This window comes from Glycine soja, chromosome 19, assembly GCF_004193775.1.
Source record: "Glycine soja cultivar W05 chromosome 19, ASM419377v2, whole genome shotgun sequence".
In the NCBI taxonomy this organism is placed as follows: domain Eukaryota; kingdom Viridiplantae; phylum Streptophyta; class Magnoliopsida; order Fabales; family Fabaceae; genus Glycine; species Glycine soja.
In genome coordinates, this window is record NC_041020.1 from 20,905,909 (window position 1) to 20,925,965 (window position 20,057).

General features: G+C 35.3%; 1 long non-coding RNA gene across 1 annotated transcript; it reads right to left on the reverse strand.

Annotated features, from left to right (window-relative positions):
* Positions 1-13,369: 13,369 nt before the first annotated feature.
* Positions 13,370-17,589, reverse strand: LOC114399090. Its single transcript, XR_003663641.1, has 2 exons — positions 17,501-17,589; positions 13,370-13,610 (listed from the first exon to the last, which is right to left on the reverse strand). It is a non-coding gene; the product is annotated as an uncharacterized LOC114399090 (long non-coding RNA).
* Between the last annotated feature and the right edge of the window lie 2,468 nt (positions 17,590-20,057).

Below are 20,057 nucleotides of genomic sequence, written 5' to 3' on the forward strand. Positions count from 1 at the left end.
TTTTTAACTTTACTCGTTGTTTACGACACCCCAACCAAACGTGTAGAACGAGCAATTTCTGATTGAACAGACTTGGAGATCAACTCAGGAGCATAAGTCACTTGAGCAAACAAGCCAACAACGTACATTCATATTCCAGTGAAAATGCAAAGATGTAATTGTGAGAGAATGAGAGACAAGGACATCAAATTTATCCATATTATTAGCATTGTGACTGTTGTTTACAGTAATGGCATAACCTTGAAAATCCTAATGAGTCATTAGAGACATCTAACAACAACCTTCAAATTTCCCCAAGTATCATGTATAGTATCGCTCGACAACATCAGAATTCACACGCAATTGTCCTCCTTGAATTTTAGCCATCCTGCATCAATTAGACTTTGCACCTTATGTTTCAGAGTCATACAATGCTCAGTGGAATGCCTCGAAACTCCTCCATGATAAGCACATGTTGCATTCAAGTTGTATCCTCGGGAAAATGGAGGTTGAGGAATCTTTGTTGGGACTATGGCTACCATTGCATTATTGAGTAGATATGGGAGTAAGTTAGCATACGACACTGGAATTGGGGTGAATTCTACAGGCTTCTTTACTGGAAAATTCCTTCCCTAGTTGGTGTTTTGGTTTGTATTAAGGGTGGTGTTTGGCCTCAGATGTGCAGCAGGCAAGTTTTGTGGTCGATTTAGGGATGACCTGAAGTAGCTCCATGTGGAGCTTGTAGGCCTTAGATCTTCTTCATCAATGGAGTCCTTTGATTCTTGAAGATCAATCACAACGGAATGGAGAAGGAAGAAAGATGATTGGAGACACCACTTCAAGGAGAAGATGAGTCAAGAACAAGCTCACCACCATAGGAAGCCATGGATAAGAGCTTGAAGGTAGGAGAAGATGAGTGGAGGGAGAAGGAGAGAAAGAGCATGAAATTTTATGTCTTAAATGAGGTCTAAACTTTGAAGTGTAATTCTCAAATGATCAAAGTTGAAAAAATGCACACGCATGGCCTCTATTTATAGCCTAAGTGTCACACAAAATTTAGAGGGAAATTTGAATTTCTATTCAAATTTCACTTGAATTTGAAATTGAATTTGTGGAGCCAAAATTTCACTAATTATGATTAGTGAATTTTATCTATGGTTCAGCCCACTAATCCAAGATCAAGTCCAAGATTCTCCACTAAGTGTGCTTAGGTGTCATGAGGCATGTAAAACATGAAGGACAAAGTGTGACTATATGATGTGGCAATGGGGTGCAGCAAGCAAATGCTCACCTCCCTCTTAAGATGGTCCAAAATTTAATTGGATTGGGCTTCTCCCAATTCAATTAAATTTATCTCCCAATACACATCAAATAGTGCACTTAATGTATGTGAAATTACAAAACAACCCCTAATACAAAAACTGGTCTAGGTGCCCTAAAATACAAGGGCTAAAAAATCCTACATTACTAGGGTACTCTCCTTACACTATGGAGCCCTAAATACAAGGCCCAAAATTAATGAAACCTTAATCTAATATGTACAAAGATAAGTGGGCTCATATTTAGCCCATGGGCCTAAAATCTACCCTAAGGCTCATTAGAATCCTAGGGCCTTCTCTTACATCTCTGGCCCAATCTTCTTGGAATCTTCTACCTAATGCCCTTGGGGGGTAGGATTTCATCACGACCTTTATGGATGATTGGGTGTTCTTGGTTGGTAGGGTGGTGGGTAATGAGAAGGACTGATATTGGCTCAGTATTAATATTGTTGAGCTAGTGGGAAATTTGGCCATGTAGGAATGATAGTCACAGCATGGGTTTCTCCCTCCTTCTTATTCTCTCCATTTACCCTAGGCTTCCTATTCATCAAAGCAGCATAATCAAATTTGTCTATTCTCAGACCCACTTTGATCCTCTCGCCAGCAAACACAAAATCTGCAGAGCTTGAAGGCATGTAACCCACCATCTTCTCACAGTAGAACACCGGTAACGTGTCCATTATCATTGTTATCATCTCTCTCTCCATCATTGGGGGTGCTACTTGAGTTTCTAGATCCTTTCACCTTTGGGTGTATTCTTTAAAAGATTCATGCTCCCTCTTGCACATGTTCTATAGCTGCATTCTATCTGGAGCCATATCAAAATTGTACTGATACTACCTGATGAAGGCAACCATTAGGTCCTTCTAGGAATGGACCCGGGAAGGTTCCATATTAGTTTACCAGGTGATGGCTGCCCCAGTAAGACTTTCTTGGAAGAAATGCATCAACAATTTTTCATCTTTCGTGTATGCCCCCATTTTCCTGTAGTACATCTTCAGGTGATTCTTGGGGAAAGTAGTCCCATTGTACTTATCAAAATCTGACACCTTGAACTTCGGAGGAATGACCACGTCGGGCACTAGGCACAGCTCTGCCATGTTAGCAAAGGCATAATTTCTGCCTCCTTCAATGACCCTCAGCCTTTCCTCTATATGATCAAATTTATCCTTTTCCACCATAGCAGGGGGCCCTTCTCCCATCGCAAAATGTAAGGGTTGGGCTTATGGGTGATATTGAGGCCGCCCCAAAGTGTTTGGCAGGGGTACGCCACAAAATGTCTACCCCTTAGTAGCATATTTAAGGTGAAGCTCGAAGTCGGCTAGAGTGTGGTCTTGGGGTACTTCATGTGTCTCTCCCATGGGTTGAGGGACCTATGCATGACCAGCTTGGGGTTGTTGGCTCTCAATGGGTATGGCAGTAGAGTTATCGACATTCTCATCAAGAGCATGTGCAGCATTGGGGGGTAAGCCATATGGTGGGAAGGAATGCTTGCTCTGGACCTGCACAAAATGGAGGCCTCTCGTACTTCCCAATGCTTCGCCTCCCTGACCTACCATATCCGAGACTGGACGATTTACTTGATTGAGGCCAGGTGGGTGAGTCGGGTCCACCTCAGTGGTGATACTTATGACAACGACTATAGCCGTGTTGACCTCCATCATTTTTCTCATACTCATCATGGCTTCCATCATTGTGGTCATTTGCTCTTTCATGGCCTCCATGTCGGCCTTCATCTATTCTTGTACCTCCTCTATTTCACTTATCACTCTAGTAGCTTTGGCACATGTTCGATAAGGGCGTCGATAAGCACGTTCTTTCCTTTTGATTACAATGATTACAGTTCTGATTTCAAGGAAAGAATGCAATGAGCAATGCAACTAATGTGAAAAGAAAAATAAGCATGGATGCATGTGAACGATACATTGTTGAAGTATTGCAAATTTTGCACAGGAGATTCAGTAGAGCATAGGGTCGAATCAATTCAAATTTTCATTAAAACAACATTGTTCATCACATCTTGTTAGAGTCAAAGTGCAACTGGAAATAAAACATGGACATCAACAGTCCCTAAATTTGTAAATTATTTAGCTCAATCATGTGTTGGCAGTAGCCAAAGAAGCCATGTAAACTCGATCCATCTTCTGCCCCAACTTTTGCAAGATGGTTACTTCCATACTTGATCTTGACTTGATGAAAACCTTTTCTTAAAAGCATGTGCTTGGTTCGACCCTATGTTCGCAAGAATAGAAATTTTGATTTCCAATACTTCAACACCCCATCATAGAGGAGATATGGTGAATGATTAGGGTATGGTTATGCTATGCATGACAAACGTATTTATCAAACTAACACAAGACACCCGAAGAACCATCCTTTCCTAGTTAACAATGCATTAGGTACCAGGTTCACGTGATTTTCAATCATTTTTCGAGAGAAATGAGTGTATAATCCCAACATGGTCTGTTTATAGCTATCATCATGGTACCCAACACATGTAACTAAGAATGTGGTGTCAACTTTCACGCCTCATTGTGACTTTCTTTTTGTTTTTTTTTTGTTTATGTTTTTTTTTTGTTTGTTCTTTTTTTGGAAAATGCAAGGCATGAGCAACTATGTGTCAGGATCATGCATGAGTGAACATAACATGCGAACGATGAAAATAGAATGTATGTAATTGGAAGAACAAAAGCATGCTAAATGAAGATGTATGATAATGCGATGACTCACGCAAATATGCATGAATATGATAAATGATAAATGCAGGAATGATATGTCCATTATGATGCCATGAAGAGATGCATGATGCGATCAAGGAACAAGCCAAAGTGAGTTTGCTATGTGCCCCTAATTCAGGAACCTAATAGAAAGGATCCAACAGTCCACTTCCAGTGACAACTCCCAAGGGTACTTTCATGTAACCTTACCGGTCTCTAGAGATATCATCCTCTTAAATAATACATTGTGGCGATAGGGACTATCAGCAACAATGCATCACCAAAAGAGGAAAACTCTAGATGAGGCTTCACTGTTATCAAGCGAGTCAGAGACCTAGCATGACCACAGATCAACCTCTACTCCTTATGGCTCACACAGACCCGGGTATAGGGCCTAATATCTCAATGTGTGTGCAAAAGTGTAGGTGTCATGTGTGCATAGAGCAATCTAAGAATTACCCCACCCTACTTTCCAAGCAAACAGACAATTCCCAAGTAGATGCAACAAGTACGTCACATGTCGTCTACCCCAGGATTCAATGGCACGAATTATCTCAAACTATGAACGTAATAGATAGACAGATACATACCGAAAGGCAATAACATGGCAAAGGTTATACACAAATATAAACAAAACAAAGGATAAAAGACAAAAGGGAACATAAATAAAGGAGAAGTCATGATAAAATTGCACACTGATTGAAAGGCTTAACTCTCTAACACAACTCCTCAGTGGAGTCGCCATCTATCGCAACCTACCCTACGATGGACATGCAGACAAAAAGCAAGCGAAAGAAAGTAAAAGAAGGCATCTTCTAAAAAAAGAAAACGAGAGGGAGTCACCACCAACGCTTATTTAAGGAAAACGTTGGAAGAAACCAAAAAAAGGTCTGCGAATTTTGAAAATAAGGGTTTGGGAGTTGTTTACGCATAAGGAAGGTATTAGCACCCCACGTGCCCGCACAACGGACGACAACCTTTAATTGAGTGTCCACAACGTGACTTCAAAATTATTTTATTTTCCCTTTTTATATATATATATTTTTTTAGGGTCAACAAGGGGGCTGCCCTTGCTCCTACGTATCCTTAGGTGCAAACAAGAAGGTCATTAAGGCGTTGGACCTTCAAACGATCTCAAGTGATTTTTGTGGAGAGAAATTTAGTTATGAGTTGTTTTTTGTTTTGGTTTTGTTTATTAACTTTCAATCTCTTTAAAGACAATTTTACGGCACTAGTGATTGGTTAGGATTAAAGTTTACAAATAAAAAACAAGATCACCAATGATAAATGGAGAAGATGAATATGCACATAATAACAGAGGGGACCCCTAAGGGTACATAGATTACATTCAACTCTTGGAAAAAACTAACTGACTATTGCACAAGGGACACAGAACAAGAGAACGATATAGGGAATGATCACAGTCGCGATTCGGTAGCACCTCGGCTTCATTTTTCTTCCTTCTTCCTCTTCTTTCTCTCTTTCTCTTTCTTTTTCCAACTTTTGAACCCTTAAACCCCTCCCCTAGCTTGGCTATTTATAGGAAAAAGCCACTTTGGGATAGGGGAAGCTCGCCCAGGCGAACTGGAGCTTTCCCAGAAGAGCTAGTTACTTAGCCCTGAAGGAATGAGCTCGGCTGGGCGAGCCAGATTCTAGCTTGGGCGAGCTAGGGTCTAGAAAAATCCAAAATAAAACCCTTTTGCCCCCTTCCTTGGTATCCTTTTGTTTTCTTGATCAAGACACTGAGTAATTCCTTGCATCGCACTGTAACTAGCAAGAATCAAAATATCATATCAAACAATATTCCCCGAATGAAATTAGAGTCTGACAGTTTCAACCACAAAAAATAGCAAGAAAAAACTCAAAGGAACCTAAACTCAACACAATTCATGGTTCAAGAACAAGAACAAGAAATTTGAACCATAGAAAATCAAATCTAGCTTTTATAGCAAGTTTAATCGGTGGAAATTCTAAAGAATCATGTTAACAACATTCAACACAAGACATGTGAGGAAATACATGGAGAAAAAAATGAAGAAACAACAATGGAGGTTTAAGGAGCACCTACTTGAAGCTCTTGTGCTCTGATTACCACTTGATGGAAGCTTGGTTGAGAAACTTCTATGGAGGCTGAATCTTTAAGCTTCAATGAGGTCCTTCAATGGTGATTTTCCACCATGGAGATGCAGCGGAAGATAAAGGAGAAGAGGTGAGAAGAGGCGTCATCCACTAGGGAATAAGCCATGGAAGGAGAAGCTTCACCACCAAGAAAGTGTCTTGGATAAGAAGCTTAGAGAGGAAGCTTCAATGGAGGAACAGAATGAGAGAAAGAGAGAGGGAGAGAGAGAGAGATAGAGAGAGAGAGAGAGAAAGAGAAAGTGGCATGGAAAATTGAAGGAAGAAAGGGAGAGAAGTTGAACTTTGAAGCATGTCTCACAAGACTCTCATTTATCAAAGTTGTGACAAGTGTTACACATGTTTCTATTTATAACTTAGGTCACTAACTAAATGAAATTCACTTTTTTTGTGATTTTCATTTTCATTTCATGTGAATCTAAGAGGAATATTCCAAGGATATACCAAAGAAATCTTAGCATATTCCAAGAATATGCCAAAGGCTTCTTAGCATATTCCTTTTAGATGCCACAAGAATGGAAGGTGTGACTCTAGCACATGGGAAAGGAATATGCCTCAAGAATATGCCAAAGGCATCTTAGCATAATCCTTGAGAAGCTAGAGGGGGGGAACTACACACACCCCTCCAATAGCTAAGCTCACTCCCATGCCAAAATACATGAAAATACAAAAAAAAAGTCCTTACTACAAAGACTACTCAAAATGCCCTGAAATACAAGGTTAAACCCTATACTACTAGAATGGCCAAAATACAAGGCCTAAAAGAAGAAAAACCTATTCTAATATTTACAAATAAGAGTGGACCCAACCTTGGCCCATGGGCTTAAAAATCTACCTTGAAGTTCATGAGAACCCTAGGGCTTTCTTTAGCAGCTCTAGCCCAATCCTTTGGAGCTTCTATCCAATACCATTAGGGGGTAGGATTGCATCACACACGCATCATTAAAATGGTACTTCCTAACAAGATGTAACACTTGAATGACATCGTGATGCTCAACATTGTCACTTCCATCATAACCATACGTGGAGGATTTTTGGGAGTCCATCCACACAATCTATTTCTAGAAGGTCCTGGCATCATAAGAATCAGAAGTACGAAACAACTTCTGCCCACTAAACAATGAGCTCCAGCTGCTAGGGAAATTAACAATCTTCACCTTGATCTTTCTTATGGACATCTCTTCATTGTAAGCTTAAACCTCTTCTTCTTGTCAGCATCCCAAACTAGTAGGCGTGGACTCACTTTATCAACAACCATCCTAATATCAATGGCCCTTGAGATGTGTAGACTAGGAGGGTAGGAAAAGGCTTGGTCTTTCAAATACATTTGTTCATGCAACTTGCCAAGGGATGGGCGGTCTTCTTGAGAGAGATTGATATCATCTGGATCCACTAGTAAGAGTTTGGTGATTGGCGTCCACAGATGCACCTTCTTCTGAAATTCAATCTTTAGGGTTCCACTTTGTGAGCTCTTTTGATCCTTGAGAGATGCTACTTTGTGAGCTCTTCTTATCCTTGAGAGATGCTACTTTTGTGTTTTTCAAACAAATCCCGAGAGATGCTACTTTGTGAGCTCTTTTTATCCTTGAATTTTTTAAGAATGTGCATACTTTTGTAGGGGATACCTCGGTTGATGGACAAGCTCATTACTGAGTACCTGGTGTGAGCCAATGAGGAGACATCTTGATAATGTTGGGCTGCATTGGACGAGTCCATTGTGGAGGACGAAGATGAACTATGGAATCTATTGGTATAGCCTTAAAGGCTTTAGATGGAGTATGCTCATAATCATGCTTCGTCCAGATAGGTGCTTGGACAATGATTGTTTCCTTGCCACAAGTTTAGAAAATATAAACTCATAATATAGGGTCTTAAGTGTAGGATTGTCGTTAATGAATGCTAGAGGAAACTTTTAAGCAGTTGTTAAAAGTTCCCTTGGAGCAGCCCTTATGAATCTATCCAGATGAATTGGTGATGGAGGTGGACACAATTGAGTAGATGGAGCATGTTTACAGAGGGGAGAGATAGGAGTGTCATTTGTGGACTCACTATCTGATGATGATAAAGAGGTCGGATCCTCGTTGTTCCCAATAAAGGAAACTGCCCATTCCTTGTCACCAATCTTGGGGTTGGCCTAGGTCGCCTTCGTCTTGATACGACTTGGAATTGCAGAGGGGATGATAGACACATGTGGTTCAGAGACTAGTTGGACTTTCTTAGCCCTTTTTGGGGCAGGGCAACTAGGACAATTATTTTCCTCTTCTGAAGAACTAGTTGAACAAGACCTTCATCTTCTTCATTAGTCTCACTTAGGTGTTTCAACCTTTGTGGGGCTGAGGTTGTGGTCACTGGATGCACAAGAGTGGATGCAATAGTCTCATGCCTTTTCTTCATCCTGTGCTCCCTAGCAAGTATCTCCTCTTCCTTTTTTCTTTTATGATTTTTTCTTGTCTTCTTTCTTTTCTGTTGCTAATCCATAATCTTCTTAATCTTTTTGGAGATACCAAAGTTGTTCAGACATTGGTCATCATCAGCAATGGCTTTGGCTAGCATCTTCTGCTTCCTTTTGTTGATAGCATCCAAGTCCACCAAAGGATCCTCCTTCTGACTTTGTTATAAGGCATTCATAGCTTTTAGGTTAGTCTTGCTAAAATTTTGTTGTTTAGCAACAACTGAGCCCTTGGCTATTACAATGTGCTTAAAGTCTTTGTCCATCTTGTTGAAGACATGGTACACTCTTTTATCCCACAAAATCTTGTTGATGAGAGCAACATAATAGATGTCGTCCAAACCACCTAAGCCCTTCAGGTTCCTCAATATGTTGGTGTACATGGTGTGTGGAATGTCAAAGGGGAGGTTCTCCATCAAGTGAAAATTATGTCAGACAAAGTTGTTTTAGAACCTACTTTATGAAGAACACTCTTGTTCAGAATGTTGGCCCAAATCTTTGCGTTCTCACACATTAGGTATTAGAGATAAGGGAAGCAACATGAAGACTTATCCTTGAAGCTTGAAGAAGAGCCTGAAGAATTTTTGTCTTTTACATGCTTAACTCTCTTAAGTGGCATTTGTATTGGTTATTGCATTGTGTGTTGCATCTTAGTCTCTAATATTTCATATATGTATCATGCATCATCATGTAGGAGTAAGAAGAAAAGTTCTAAAGCTGGAAAATTTCTTCTAAAGTTAAAGCTCTCTATTTTAATCGATTACCAGTTGATCGTAATTGATTACACAAGAGTTTGTAGCTTGCAGAGAAGTCTCTCATATCGGTTTAATCGATTACAAGCTTATCGTAACCGATTACACAATTCTTTTTGAGACAATGATTGATTTTTTAGGAGTCTCTGCTTTAATCCATTACCAGTAGATATAATCGATTACTTCTCTCTTAAAAAGTGTTTCAGAAGTGATCAAGAACACTTTAATCAATTACATCAAAAATCTAATCGATTACATTGTTCTTGAAAGTTTTCCAATTTTTGGGAAGAACACTTTAATCAATCAAAATGGTAATAATCAATTACTTCTTTGAAATAATTGATTACATTGTATATTTAATTGATTACAGGCAGTTATTACGAGCTGGTATAAGCTAGAATAACATTATTAGAAAATATGTTTTTTACATCGGTTATTTATGACTTTCAACATCGGTTTTTAAATCGATGTTGAAAGTACTGACGTTGATAGTATTATTGTTAACATCGGTTTTTTAAAAACTGATGTTAACGTAAAATTACCAACATCGATTATATAAATAACCGATGTTGCTAATATGAATTACACCCAAAAAATGTATATTAATGTTGAAAGTTAACATCGGTTTTTTACAAAAAAAAAAAACCGATGTTAACGTAAGTTAACATCGATTTTCTGTAAAAAAAAACCGATGTTAACAAATGTGTTAGTGTTGAAAGTTAACATCGGTTTTTTGAAAAACCGATGTTGACGTTAGTTAACATCGGTTTTATGTAAAAAACCGATGTTAACAAATGTGTAAGTGTTGAAAGTTAACATCGGTTTTCTGTAAAAAAACCGATGTTAACGAATGTGTGAATGTTAATAGTTAACATCGGTTTTCTACAAAAAAACCGATGTTAAACCGATGTTAACGTTTTCGATATTAACATCGGTTTTTTACAAAAAAATCGATGTTAACTGTCAAATTAACACATTCATTAACATCTGTTTTTCCAAAAAAACCAAAATTTAATCTGTAAATTTAAAATCAGACCACACAGCACACAACATATATCATTTGCATTCTGCTTTCAAATAGGTTTTAGCAAAAAAACTAGCTATCAACAAAGGTTATTCAATGTTAAAATGAAACAACAATTGTAAAAAATGTAATGCAAAATATGTAAACTAATTAAGTAACCTAAAGTTACATAGTTGCCTAACATCCTATGTTTGATTTCTAACTTTTAGATAATACTGTGCCCACTGGATGCGAAGCGCCTTGAATCTCTCTGCTTCCAATGGTCTAACTTCATTAAAATACTACATGATCAAATAAAAAAATAAATTAATAATGTAATAACAATTATAAGAAAATCAACTTTGTTTGAAATAAACAATTATCGTCTCCCAATTGTCATTAATGGCAGTGAACACGTAATAAAAATATTCATTGGTAACAAACATTTGTACCTGTGATGATGAGCAGCACGGTCCAAAATGAAAGCAAGAATCAAAGAAATAACTGAATGAACACCTACATCAATCATCATTCCAAAAAATAGATATCAATATGAATGCTACAGTCAAAAGCAAAACTAATAAACAGGTGCTAATCAAAATAAATTTTATTTATTTTTTACTTATATCTAAGTCTAAAGGAAATACACTCATTTGTTACTTATATATAAAGGACTAAAGGAAGTATTACATTAGTTAAATTAAACCTCTAAAGGAAGTATTACATCAAGTTCAATTTTCGTTTTCGTTATTCATGGAGGAATTTTACGTTTTCTATTTCATTATGACATTACATTATATATACTAAAATCCATCAAGTTCAGGGCCTAGTAACAAGAGTTTGAATAATTCTGATTAGATTTGAAGCTCCTCCACACAACCCGTTCTTGGAATTTCCTTAAGGACCAAAGTACCCCTGTCAAAATCCACTATACATTTATGAAGCTTGCATCGTTATTAATATAGTTAATAAAAATAATAACTAACAGGAGCTACGCCTCTGTTTTACTAAAGGTATACTTTGATTTAATTAATTTTTCCATTGTTTCTAGTCTAGGAATTAGGATATAAACATGGTTTTAAAAAAAGTTTGTGGTCATCAATGTGTGTAGTTACACTCTAAGTTTGTAAGGAGAGGATATATATTTGATTTTAAAAGAATATATTAGGGTGAAGATAATTGGAGATCCAACTGAAAAACCAAAAAATTTTAATTACTGTGTTAAGGATGGTGCAAAACATATATGGTGATTACAATTTAAAACCATTTGAATTAAAAGATAATTAACCATGTATAAAAGTTAAAATAAATTAAGAGAAATATTAATTTAATTTTTGTGTGAATATATTAGCTAGAGTTGGAATTTTCAATTGTGTTGAAGTGGGTTCTGCATGATTGGAACGATGAACTCTCTGTGAAGATATTGAAGAACTGCGAAGAAGCTATTTCAGGGAAAGGGAAAGGGAAAGGGAAAGAAGGAAAGGTTATAATTATAGACATAGCAATTGATGAAGTAGGTGATGATTGCGAAATGACTGAATTGAAGCTAGACTATGATTTAGTGATGTTGACTATGTTTAATGGAAAAGAAAGAGAAAAGAAATAGTGGGAGAAACTAATTTACGAGGCAGGATTCAGCAACTACAAAATTATTCCTATATGTGGATTCAAATCTCTCATTGAAGTTTATCCTTAATTTATTATTAGAGGCTGTTGTAATCGTTGTGTACTACGGTTTCATTTTGTTACAACATTTTCCTAATCTGTTCTTTTATATTTAAAGCTTTGATACAATATAAATAAAAATAATTAGACTTTATATTAAAAAATATTATATGATATTTTTAATATTTCTTTTGTCTTTTATATTGATTCAATTATCTCAAACTCATACCTTTTTTCCCACTTAACAATAAATAATTAAGAATATAAGAAAAATATTTAATACTTTAATTAATTTATTGATCTTGTAAAATGACAGGAAAAATAAAACCAAAATGACAAATAAAATGATATAAAAAGAGTATTAAGATTGAATTTAATTAAATGTAAAATGACATTAAAATACTTGCAACATATTTATACCTTGTTTATTTGAATATGTTACAATATATTTTTACGTATTTTAACCACTCTTTGTTTAAAAATGATATGCCAATATGATAGGAAAACGACAACATGTGGCTGGTCCCTTATAATGATTAGTACCACGACATTTGCAAGTGAAACACACATACGATAATAAAAATAAAAATTGTTACTTTTGCAGGCCACTTTTATTTAAAGTTTAAAAAACACATATAGTATGCCGCTTACTTCCCTACGTACGTTTTTAGCATTTTGTTTGCTTCTTTTGCTTTGTTATCGTTGCATTAATTACCACAAAATACATATACATAAATTAACACATCCTATCGGCACAATTGATTAAGAGACGGTTAATATAAGCAAACTGCCTTATCAGCACCTTTAAGCAGCAGAAGCCTAACTAAGAGACAAATAATTACCTTGTTTCTTAATGTCTTATCAGCACCTTTAAGCAGCAGAAGCCTAACTAAATTTGGTATGAGTTTGAACAGCAAGATTTAATGGTGTCCAGCCATCCTGAAACAGAGAAAACATTTATATTCTCAAAAGGCACTGCAAAAGACCACTTCCTAACTTTAAATAAAGCAATTAGCCCATATATATAGTACATACAAAACTAGCAGATAAAATAATTATTTCAAGGCCCCTCATTAAATTCAAGAAAATCAGGACAAGGAGTTTCTCCCGTGATAAAACAATTTGAGAAAATGCCCTCTTAGAACAAAGAAAAGTCAGATTAAAAAAAATAAAAAATAAAACACATCAATGTTCTGCTGTTTAGACAATAAAGTATTTCTTTCCCACTTAAAATCTAAAACACCTATATTATCCATAGAAATAAAAAAAAATATCAGAATTTTACAAACAACTCATACACCAAAAGGCCCAGACAAGAAATGCAAGGGAAAAAAAATTGAACCTTCCTCTGCCAATGGCCATGCACATCCATTAAGAACTTTTATAAAGGACAAAACAAATATTCAAAGCTGCTACACTGTTTATTTCATTCCAAAATTGAAAGTAGGCTTGGAGCTAATAGGAATAGTTCTAAATTATAAATTGAAAAATAAAATAAAATAATATTGAAAGAAATCCAGAATAAACATACTTTTAATTCTGGCAATTCAATTACACATCCGCACTCCACTACCTCTGCTCCCACTCGCTCTGAAAGGCAACAAAAACTTATCAACGTAATCAAATCCCAATATGACATTAGCAGACAAAAAACAACAAGCTCGGACTATATGGATTAGCACGCGACGGAGAGACTCACCCTGTGTTAGAACAAAGGATGAAAGATTGAACAAAAAGAAAGGAAAAAAAAAGAAAAAGACTTCAAGTCCCACATCGCTCAAGATAAACACTTGAATAGTGTTTCACTCCCTATATATAGAGAGCTCATTTCTTCAATTTTCCTTGCCCCAGTTGAGAAGCATTTCCTCAACTTTTCTTTCTCCCTCTCATATTTCAGCCGATGCATTTCCGGCAAACTTCTCTCTCTTTCTTTCTGTCGCTCTAAAATTTTAGTTGGCTATAAGAGTGACTTTTTAAGTCATATTTTCGGTTGGCTATAAGAGTGACTTTTCAAGTCATATTTTCGGTTGGCTATAAGAGTGACTTTTCAAGTCATATTTTTCGGTTGGCTATTAAAGTGACTTTTTAAGTCATATTTTCGGGTGGCTTTAGAATGACTTTTCAAGTCATACAAGAGGGTGTAATTCTAGAAAAGGTTCCCTTAGTGCAGTGGGAATCTTATACAGTGATCTGGGCTGTTTTATCCTGGGGACTTCGTGGTTGATAGTCTGTTTGCACAATTTTTGGCAGTGCCAGGAAACGTCTTAAAGAAAGCGACATTGTTTGCGACTCAGCCAGTAATTTTTTCGATTTGCCATAAACTATTGTTACAACAATTTTGAGACATTTCGGTTCTGCTATGGCTACCATAGATATTACTGGCTCGAACAGCAATGACCTCAACAAACCTTTTAGGTTTGAAGGGTATCATTTCAAACGTTGGAAACAAAAGATGATGTTTTCTATGAAAAAAGTTGCCTATGTTTTGAACACTGATATTCCAGTGATGCCTAAAGATGCTGAGAAGGAAGTGAAGGATAAAATGACTATGGAATTAGCTCTTTGGAATGAAAATGATTACCTATGCAATAATTTCATTCTAAATGGGCTAGCTGATGATCTCTATGATTATTATAGCCCATATAAGTCTGCCAAATTAGTTTGGCTAGCTCTGAAAAAGAAGTATGATACTGAGGAAGCTGGGACTAAAAAGTATGTTGTTAGCCGCTACCTCAAGTATCAAATGACTGATGATAAATCAGTAAAGTCTCAATTCCATGAGATACAGAAAATTGCTCAAGAGTCATACATAGTTGTAATAACTGAGATCAATATGATTGGAGGATCATATGGATGGTGGGTAGACACCGGTGCCTCCTGCCATGTCTGCTATGATCGTGCTATGTTTAAAACATACATGAATGTTGAAAATAAGAAAGTGTTGCTGGGTGATTCCCACACCACTACTGTTGGTGAAACTGGAGATGTTGAACTAAAGTTTACCTCTAGAAAGACTTTGATTCTCAAAGATGTGATGCATACTCCAGAGATGAGAAAGAATCTGGTTTCTGATTTTCTTTTAAATTAAGGAATAGTGGGGGTACTTCATCTAGTCATCTTCCTGCTATTAGTAGTGAAAATCTTGCACAATCAGAACCAGATATAGAGCCTCGAAGAGGTAAGAGAGCAAGAATTGCTAAAGAGTATGGGCCCGATTATATAACCTATACATTAGAGGAGGATCCATCAGACCTTCAAAAAGCTTTATCTTCTTTGGATGCTGACTTGTGGCAAGAAGCCATTAATAATGAGATGGATTCTTTAGAATCTAACAAGACCTGGCATTTAGTAGACTTGCCTCTTGGCTACAAACCAATTAGTAGTGATCATTGTTGTGTAACAATTTTGATATGAAAGACCTCGGAGAAGCAAGTGTAATCCTTGGTATTAAGATTACTAGGTCAAAAGAGGGAATTTCTCTAGATCAATCTCACTACATTGAGAAGATGTTAAAGAAATATGACTACTTTGATTGTAAACCTGCTAGTACACCATATGATCCAAGTGTAAAACTGTTTAAGAACACTGGTGAAGGTATACGACAAATTGAGTACACAAGTATCATTGGAAGCCTTAGGTATGCCACTGATTGTACTAGACCCTACATAGCCTATGTTGTGGGATTATTATGCAGGTTTACCAGTAGACCTAGTATAGAGCACCAGCACGCTATTGAAAGGGTAATGAAGTACCTTAAAAGAATCATAAACCTTGGATTACATTATAAAAGGTTTCCCGCTGTACTTGAAGGATACAGCGATGCAGATTGGAACACTCTTTCATATGATTCCAAAGCAACCAGCGGCTATATATTTAGCTTAGCTGGTGGGGCTGTTTCTTGGAAGTCAAAGAAACAGACTATCTTAGCTCAGTCCACTATGGAATCTGAGATGATAGCACTAGCAACTGCTAGTGAGGAAGCAAGTTAGCTGAGAAGCTTACTTGCAGAGATTTCGTTATGGAAAAGACCGATACCAGCTGCGTTGATCCATTGCGATAGTACCATGGCTATTGAAAAAATTGAGAACTGTTATTATAATGGTAAGAAACGACAGATACGTCGTAAGCACAACACTGTTAGAGAGTTACTCTCAACAAGAGCTGTTAGAGTGGATCACGTACGCACCGATGATAATTTAGCAGATCATTTGACGAAAGGATTAACTAGAGAGAAAGTCCATAACACTTCTAAAAGAATGAGACTATTGCCCTTACTGCGATGATCATTCATGATGGTAACCCGACCTAAATGACAGGAGATCCCAAGAACTAGGTTCTATGGGTAATAACAAGTTATGAAGTGATATGAGATGAACATGTTGTTATAAGTGAAAGCAGCATGATTCCTGAAGTAACAAGAGGATGAGTTATGAAAAAAATTTGTAATTCTTAATGAGATCTATACTCTATGTTGAGTGGAGTACCTAGGCTACAGGAGTACTCTTGACAGACTCACCTATGTGAATGTTGAAGTGGGGGCCGCTTCATATGAAATTTTGGGCAAAAATTTCTAGAGCATTCACTATACCCGGATAGACGTGCATGGCCTTTAACGCACGGGCTTTATAGAATACACCTATGAAAAGGTTGTGTGTGGTTTGATGTCGAAGATAGAGTTCAAGACTTCGAGTCACTCTAGTAAAATCTGAATCTTACTCACTATACAAAGGTTCAAGTTGTATGACACCTTTGCTTTTGCACAATTTTATGAAATCCTCGAAAATCTTCTTTTCAAATTTCAAGTGGGGGATTGTTAGAACAAAGGATGAAAGTTTGATAAAAAAGAAAGGAAAAAAAAGAAATAGGCTTCAAGTCCCACATAGCTCAAGATAAACACTTGAATAGTGTTTCACTCCCTATATATAGAGAGCTCATTTCTTCATTTTTCCTTGCCCCAGTTGAGAAGCATTTCCTCAACTTTTCTTTCTCCCTCTCATATTTCAGCCGATGCATTTCCGGCAAAATTCTCCCTCTTTCTTTCTGTCGCTCTAAAATTTTAGTTGGCTATAAGAGTGACTTTTTAAGTCATATTTTCGGTTGGCTATAAGAGTGACTTTTCAAGTCATATTTTTGGTTGGCTATAAGAGTGACTTTTTAAGTCATATTTTCGGTTGGCTAATAGAGTGACTTTTCAAGTTATATTTTTCGGTTGGCTATTAAAGTGACTTTTTAAGTCATATTTTCTGGTGGCTTTAGAGTGACTTTTCAAGTCATACAAGAAGGTGTAATTCTAGAAAAGGTTCCCTCAGTGCAGTGGGAATCTTATACAGTGATCTGGGTTGTTTTATCCTAGGGACTTCGTGGTTGATAGTCTGCTTGCACAATTTTTGGCAGTGCCAGGAAATGTCTTAAAGAAAGTGACATTGTCCGCAACTCATCCAGTAATTTTTTCGGTTTGCCATAAACTATTGTTACAACACCCTGAAAAACGTTGGCTTCTAGGGTTTGTGTTGTGAACGCGAGCAAAGGTTTTGTGGTTATGTGATGAATGAATCTTGTAGACTCTGTTTTGTTGGAGGCTGCAGGCTATAGGGTAGAATGAGGGTTTTAGTTTGGAGAAGGTAAACAATTGGTGCATTGCAACCCAACCCGGCCCAGTAAAACTATTGGATTAGTATCAGCTTTTGAGGACCCTTTTACGTACGCTAGTAATAAAGGATATATTTTTTAATTTATTTGAACTAATAATTAATAACCTTTTGCCATTTTTAAATGAAAAATGTCAGCCACATTGGCCTGGATATATTTCTTTTGTTTTTTAAAATAGTTAATTCGGACGAGACGGAATTGCAAACTCTGTTTCATGATTACATATCGAATTCTTAAGTTAAAGAGCCTTTTAATAAAAGTATCAATAGATTATTCAAGTTGATGAAATTTGTAAAAGCAAATTATTATTAGTTGATAAGAGTACTGAAGCGCATGGTTATCTTGCAACTTAAGATTATTTCCTTTTCTTAAATAACTTATTACATGGCGGCTTTGTTGGAAAGATAGACAATTAGACATAATCTTTATTATATGAAGGAGACCAATATTCCTCAGACATGTATACAAACGTGATTTTGATTCTTTTAAATAAATCATTTATACTTAATTTTTTTTTTACCATATTGACACGAAATAGATTCCAAATCTAAATTATTTAGTAAAAATAATACTATCAAGTTGTACCAAAATATTTATACATTACTGATTAAAATATTCTTATATTATTATCTAATTATCCAATACATACTTATTAAATGTTTGTTTTCATGTTTTCTGTTGTGCCAAGATAAAATCAAATTTGATTTTACAAGTTTGAGTAGTGGGGGTAATGTACATACATATATATAAATTAAAATTGAAAGAGAGCATCTTTTTAGTTATTTTTTAACAAGTTTTTTTAGAATTTTTATTTTATTTTTATTTCTATGGTTAAACATCTTTTAGTCCTGTATAGATATGTAAAAATTTATTTTTAGTCCCTCATTTTTAAAATATTAAGTTTTGGTTCTCCATTTTTTAAAATGTATCAAAATAAATTTGACATTAATTTTGTTAGTTTGGTTAACATTTATTCAATATGTGACGACTAAAAATCCAAAAAAAAAATATGAAAGAAATCCTTAACATATATCTTCACACACCCATTCCCACCTCTAAACCTTTCCTCATCATCCCACACCACTAACAACAACTCATCAAACCCTCTCTCATTCTCAACCCACCCCAAGTTAAATAATTAAAATATATCCTTTATTACTATATCACATTAAATTAAATAATTAAAATATTGTTGTAGAACTTTTTTATTTTACCCTGATGTAATTTTTTGTTTGTTTTACCCAACCGTAAATGATGATAAAACAACATAAAACCAGTGATGAAAACAAATTTTCTATGACTTATTTTAAGAATTTAATTACAAGAAAATATGTAACAAAAAATTATATTTTCATCTAATCTAATCACAAATAATAGACCATTTGTGTGGTAGAATTAAAAAGAGTGATTATTCTTATGAGTTGAGTTGGATTGTATAAAGAACCAAATAGAGAACCATCTCAAATGGTGTACACAATTCATAAGGGTTTAACCATAACAAAGAAAAAAAAGAGGCTAATATTGGCGTTTGAGAATCAAACTTGAAAATAACTCTTAAGTTAATTGATAATGGTGTCCCTCTTTTACTATTATGTTTTCTCTTTTAATGAGCTAGATCCCAACATTTTTTAATGGGTCATACACATTACGCTACACTTAAAATCTTTTACTATTATGTTCTCTCTTTTTTTTAAGCAAACTATTATGTTCTCTAATAACATACAATCGTGAGTTTCTTAAATAATGGGTCTAGTTGAAATTATTTATTGGAAATTAATTTTAAATATTAGAGAAATAGACCTCATAAATAATTAAAAATAACATGTGATAGTCTCAATGTTTATCATAACATCATTTTGCCAAACAAATAAAGTTGACGACAAAATCTAAAGATAAATAAAAGTTTGAAGACTTTGACAAGCCAAATATTTGTTCAAATATTAAAATTAGAATTTTAAAAAAAATAGAGACTGAAAATAATTAATCCAAAATGCATTTTCATTGTTTCTTTTTTCCTAAATGAGTATTAAAATATATTTAATTGAGTATTAAAATAACTTTTGACAAAAAAAAATTCATCACTATTTAAATATAATTTTTTTTCTTTGTTTCTTCTTTCCTAAATAATTTTTTTATTAAATTTATTAACAAAAAATTCACATAATTAACAAATGAGGTTAAAAATAATAATAAAATGACAAATGTAATAAAAATAAATTACATGTGGATTATAATTAACTCTAAATTTAAAGACTTAAAACATAATTTTCGTGTCTCATGAAAATATTTTTATTTTTGTTCTGAAAAATTTGTTTAAAAATAATGAAAATATCATTTTTTTAAAATCCTACAAATATATGAGATAACTATAATTATTTAAATTAAACC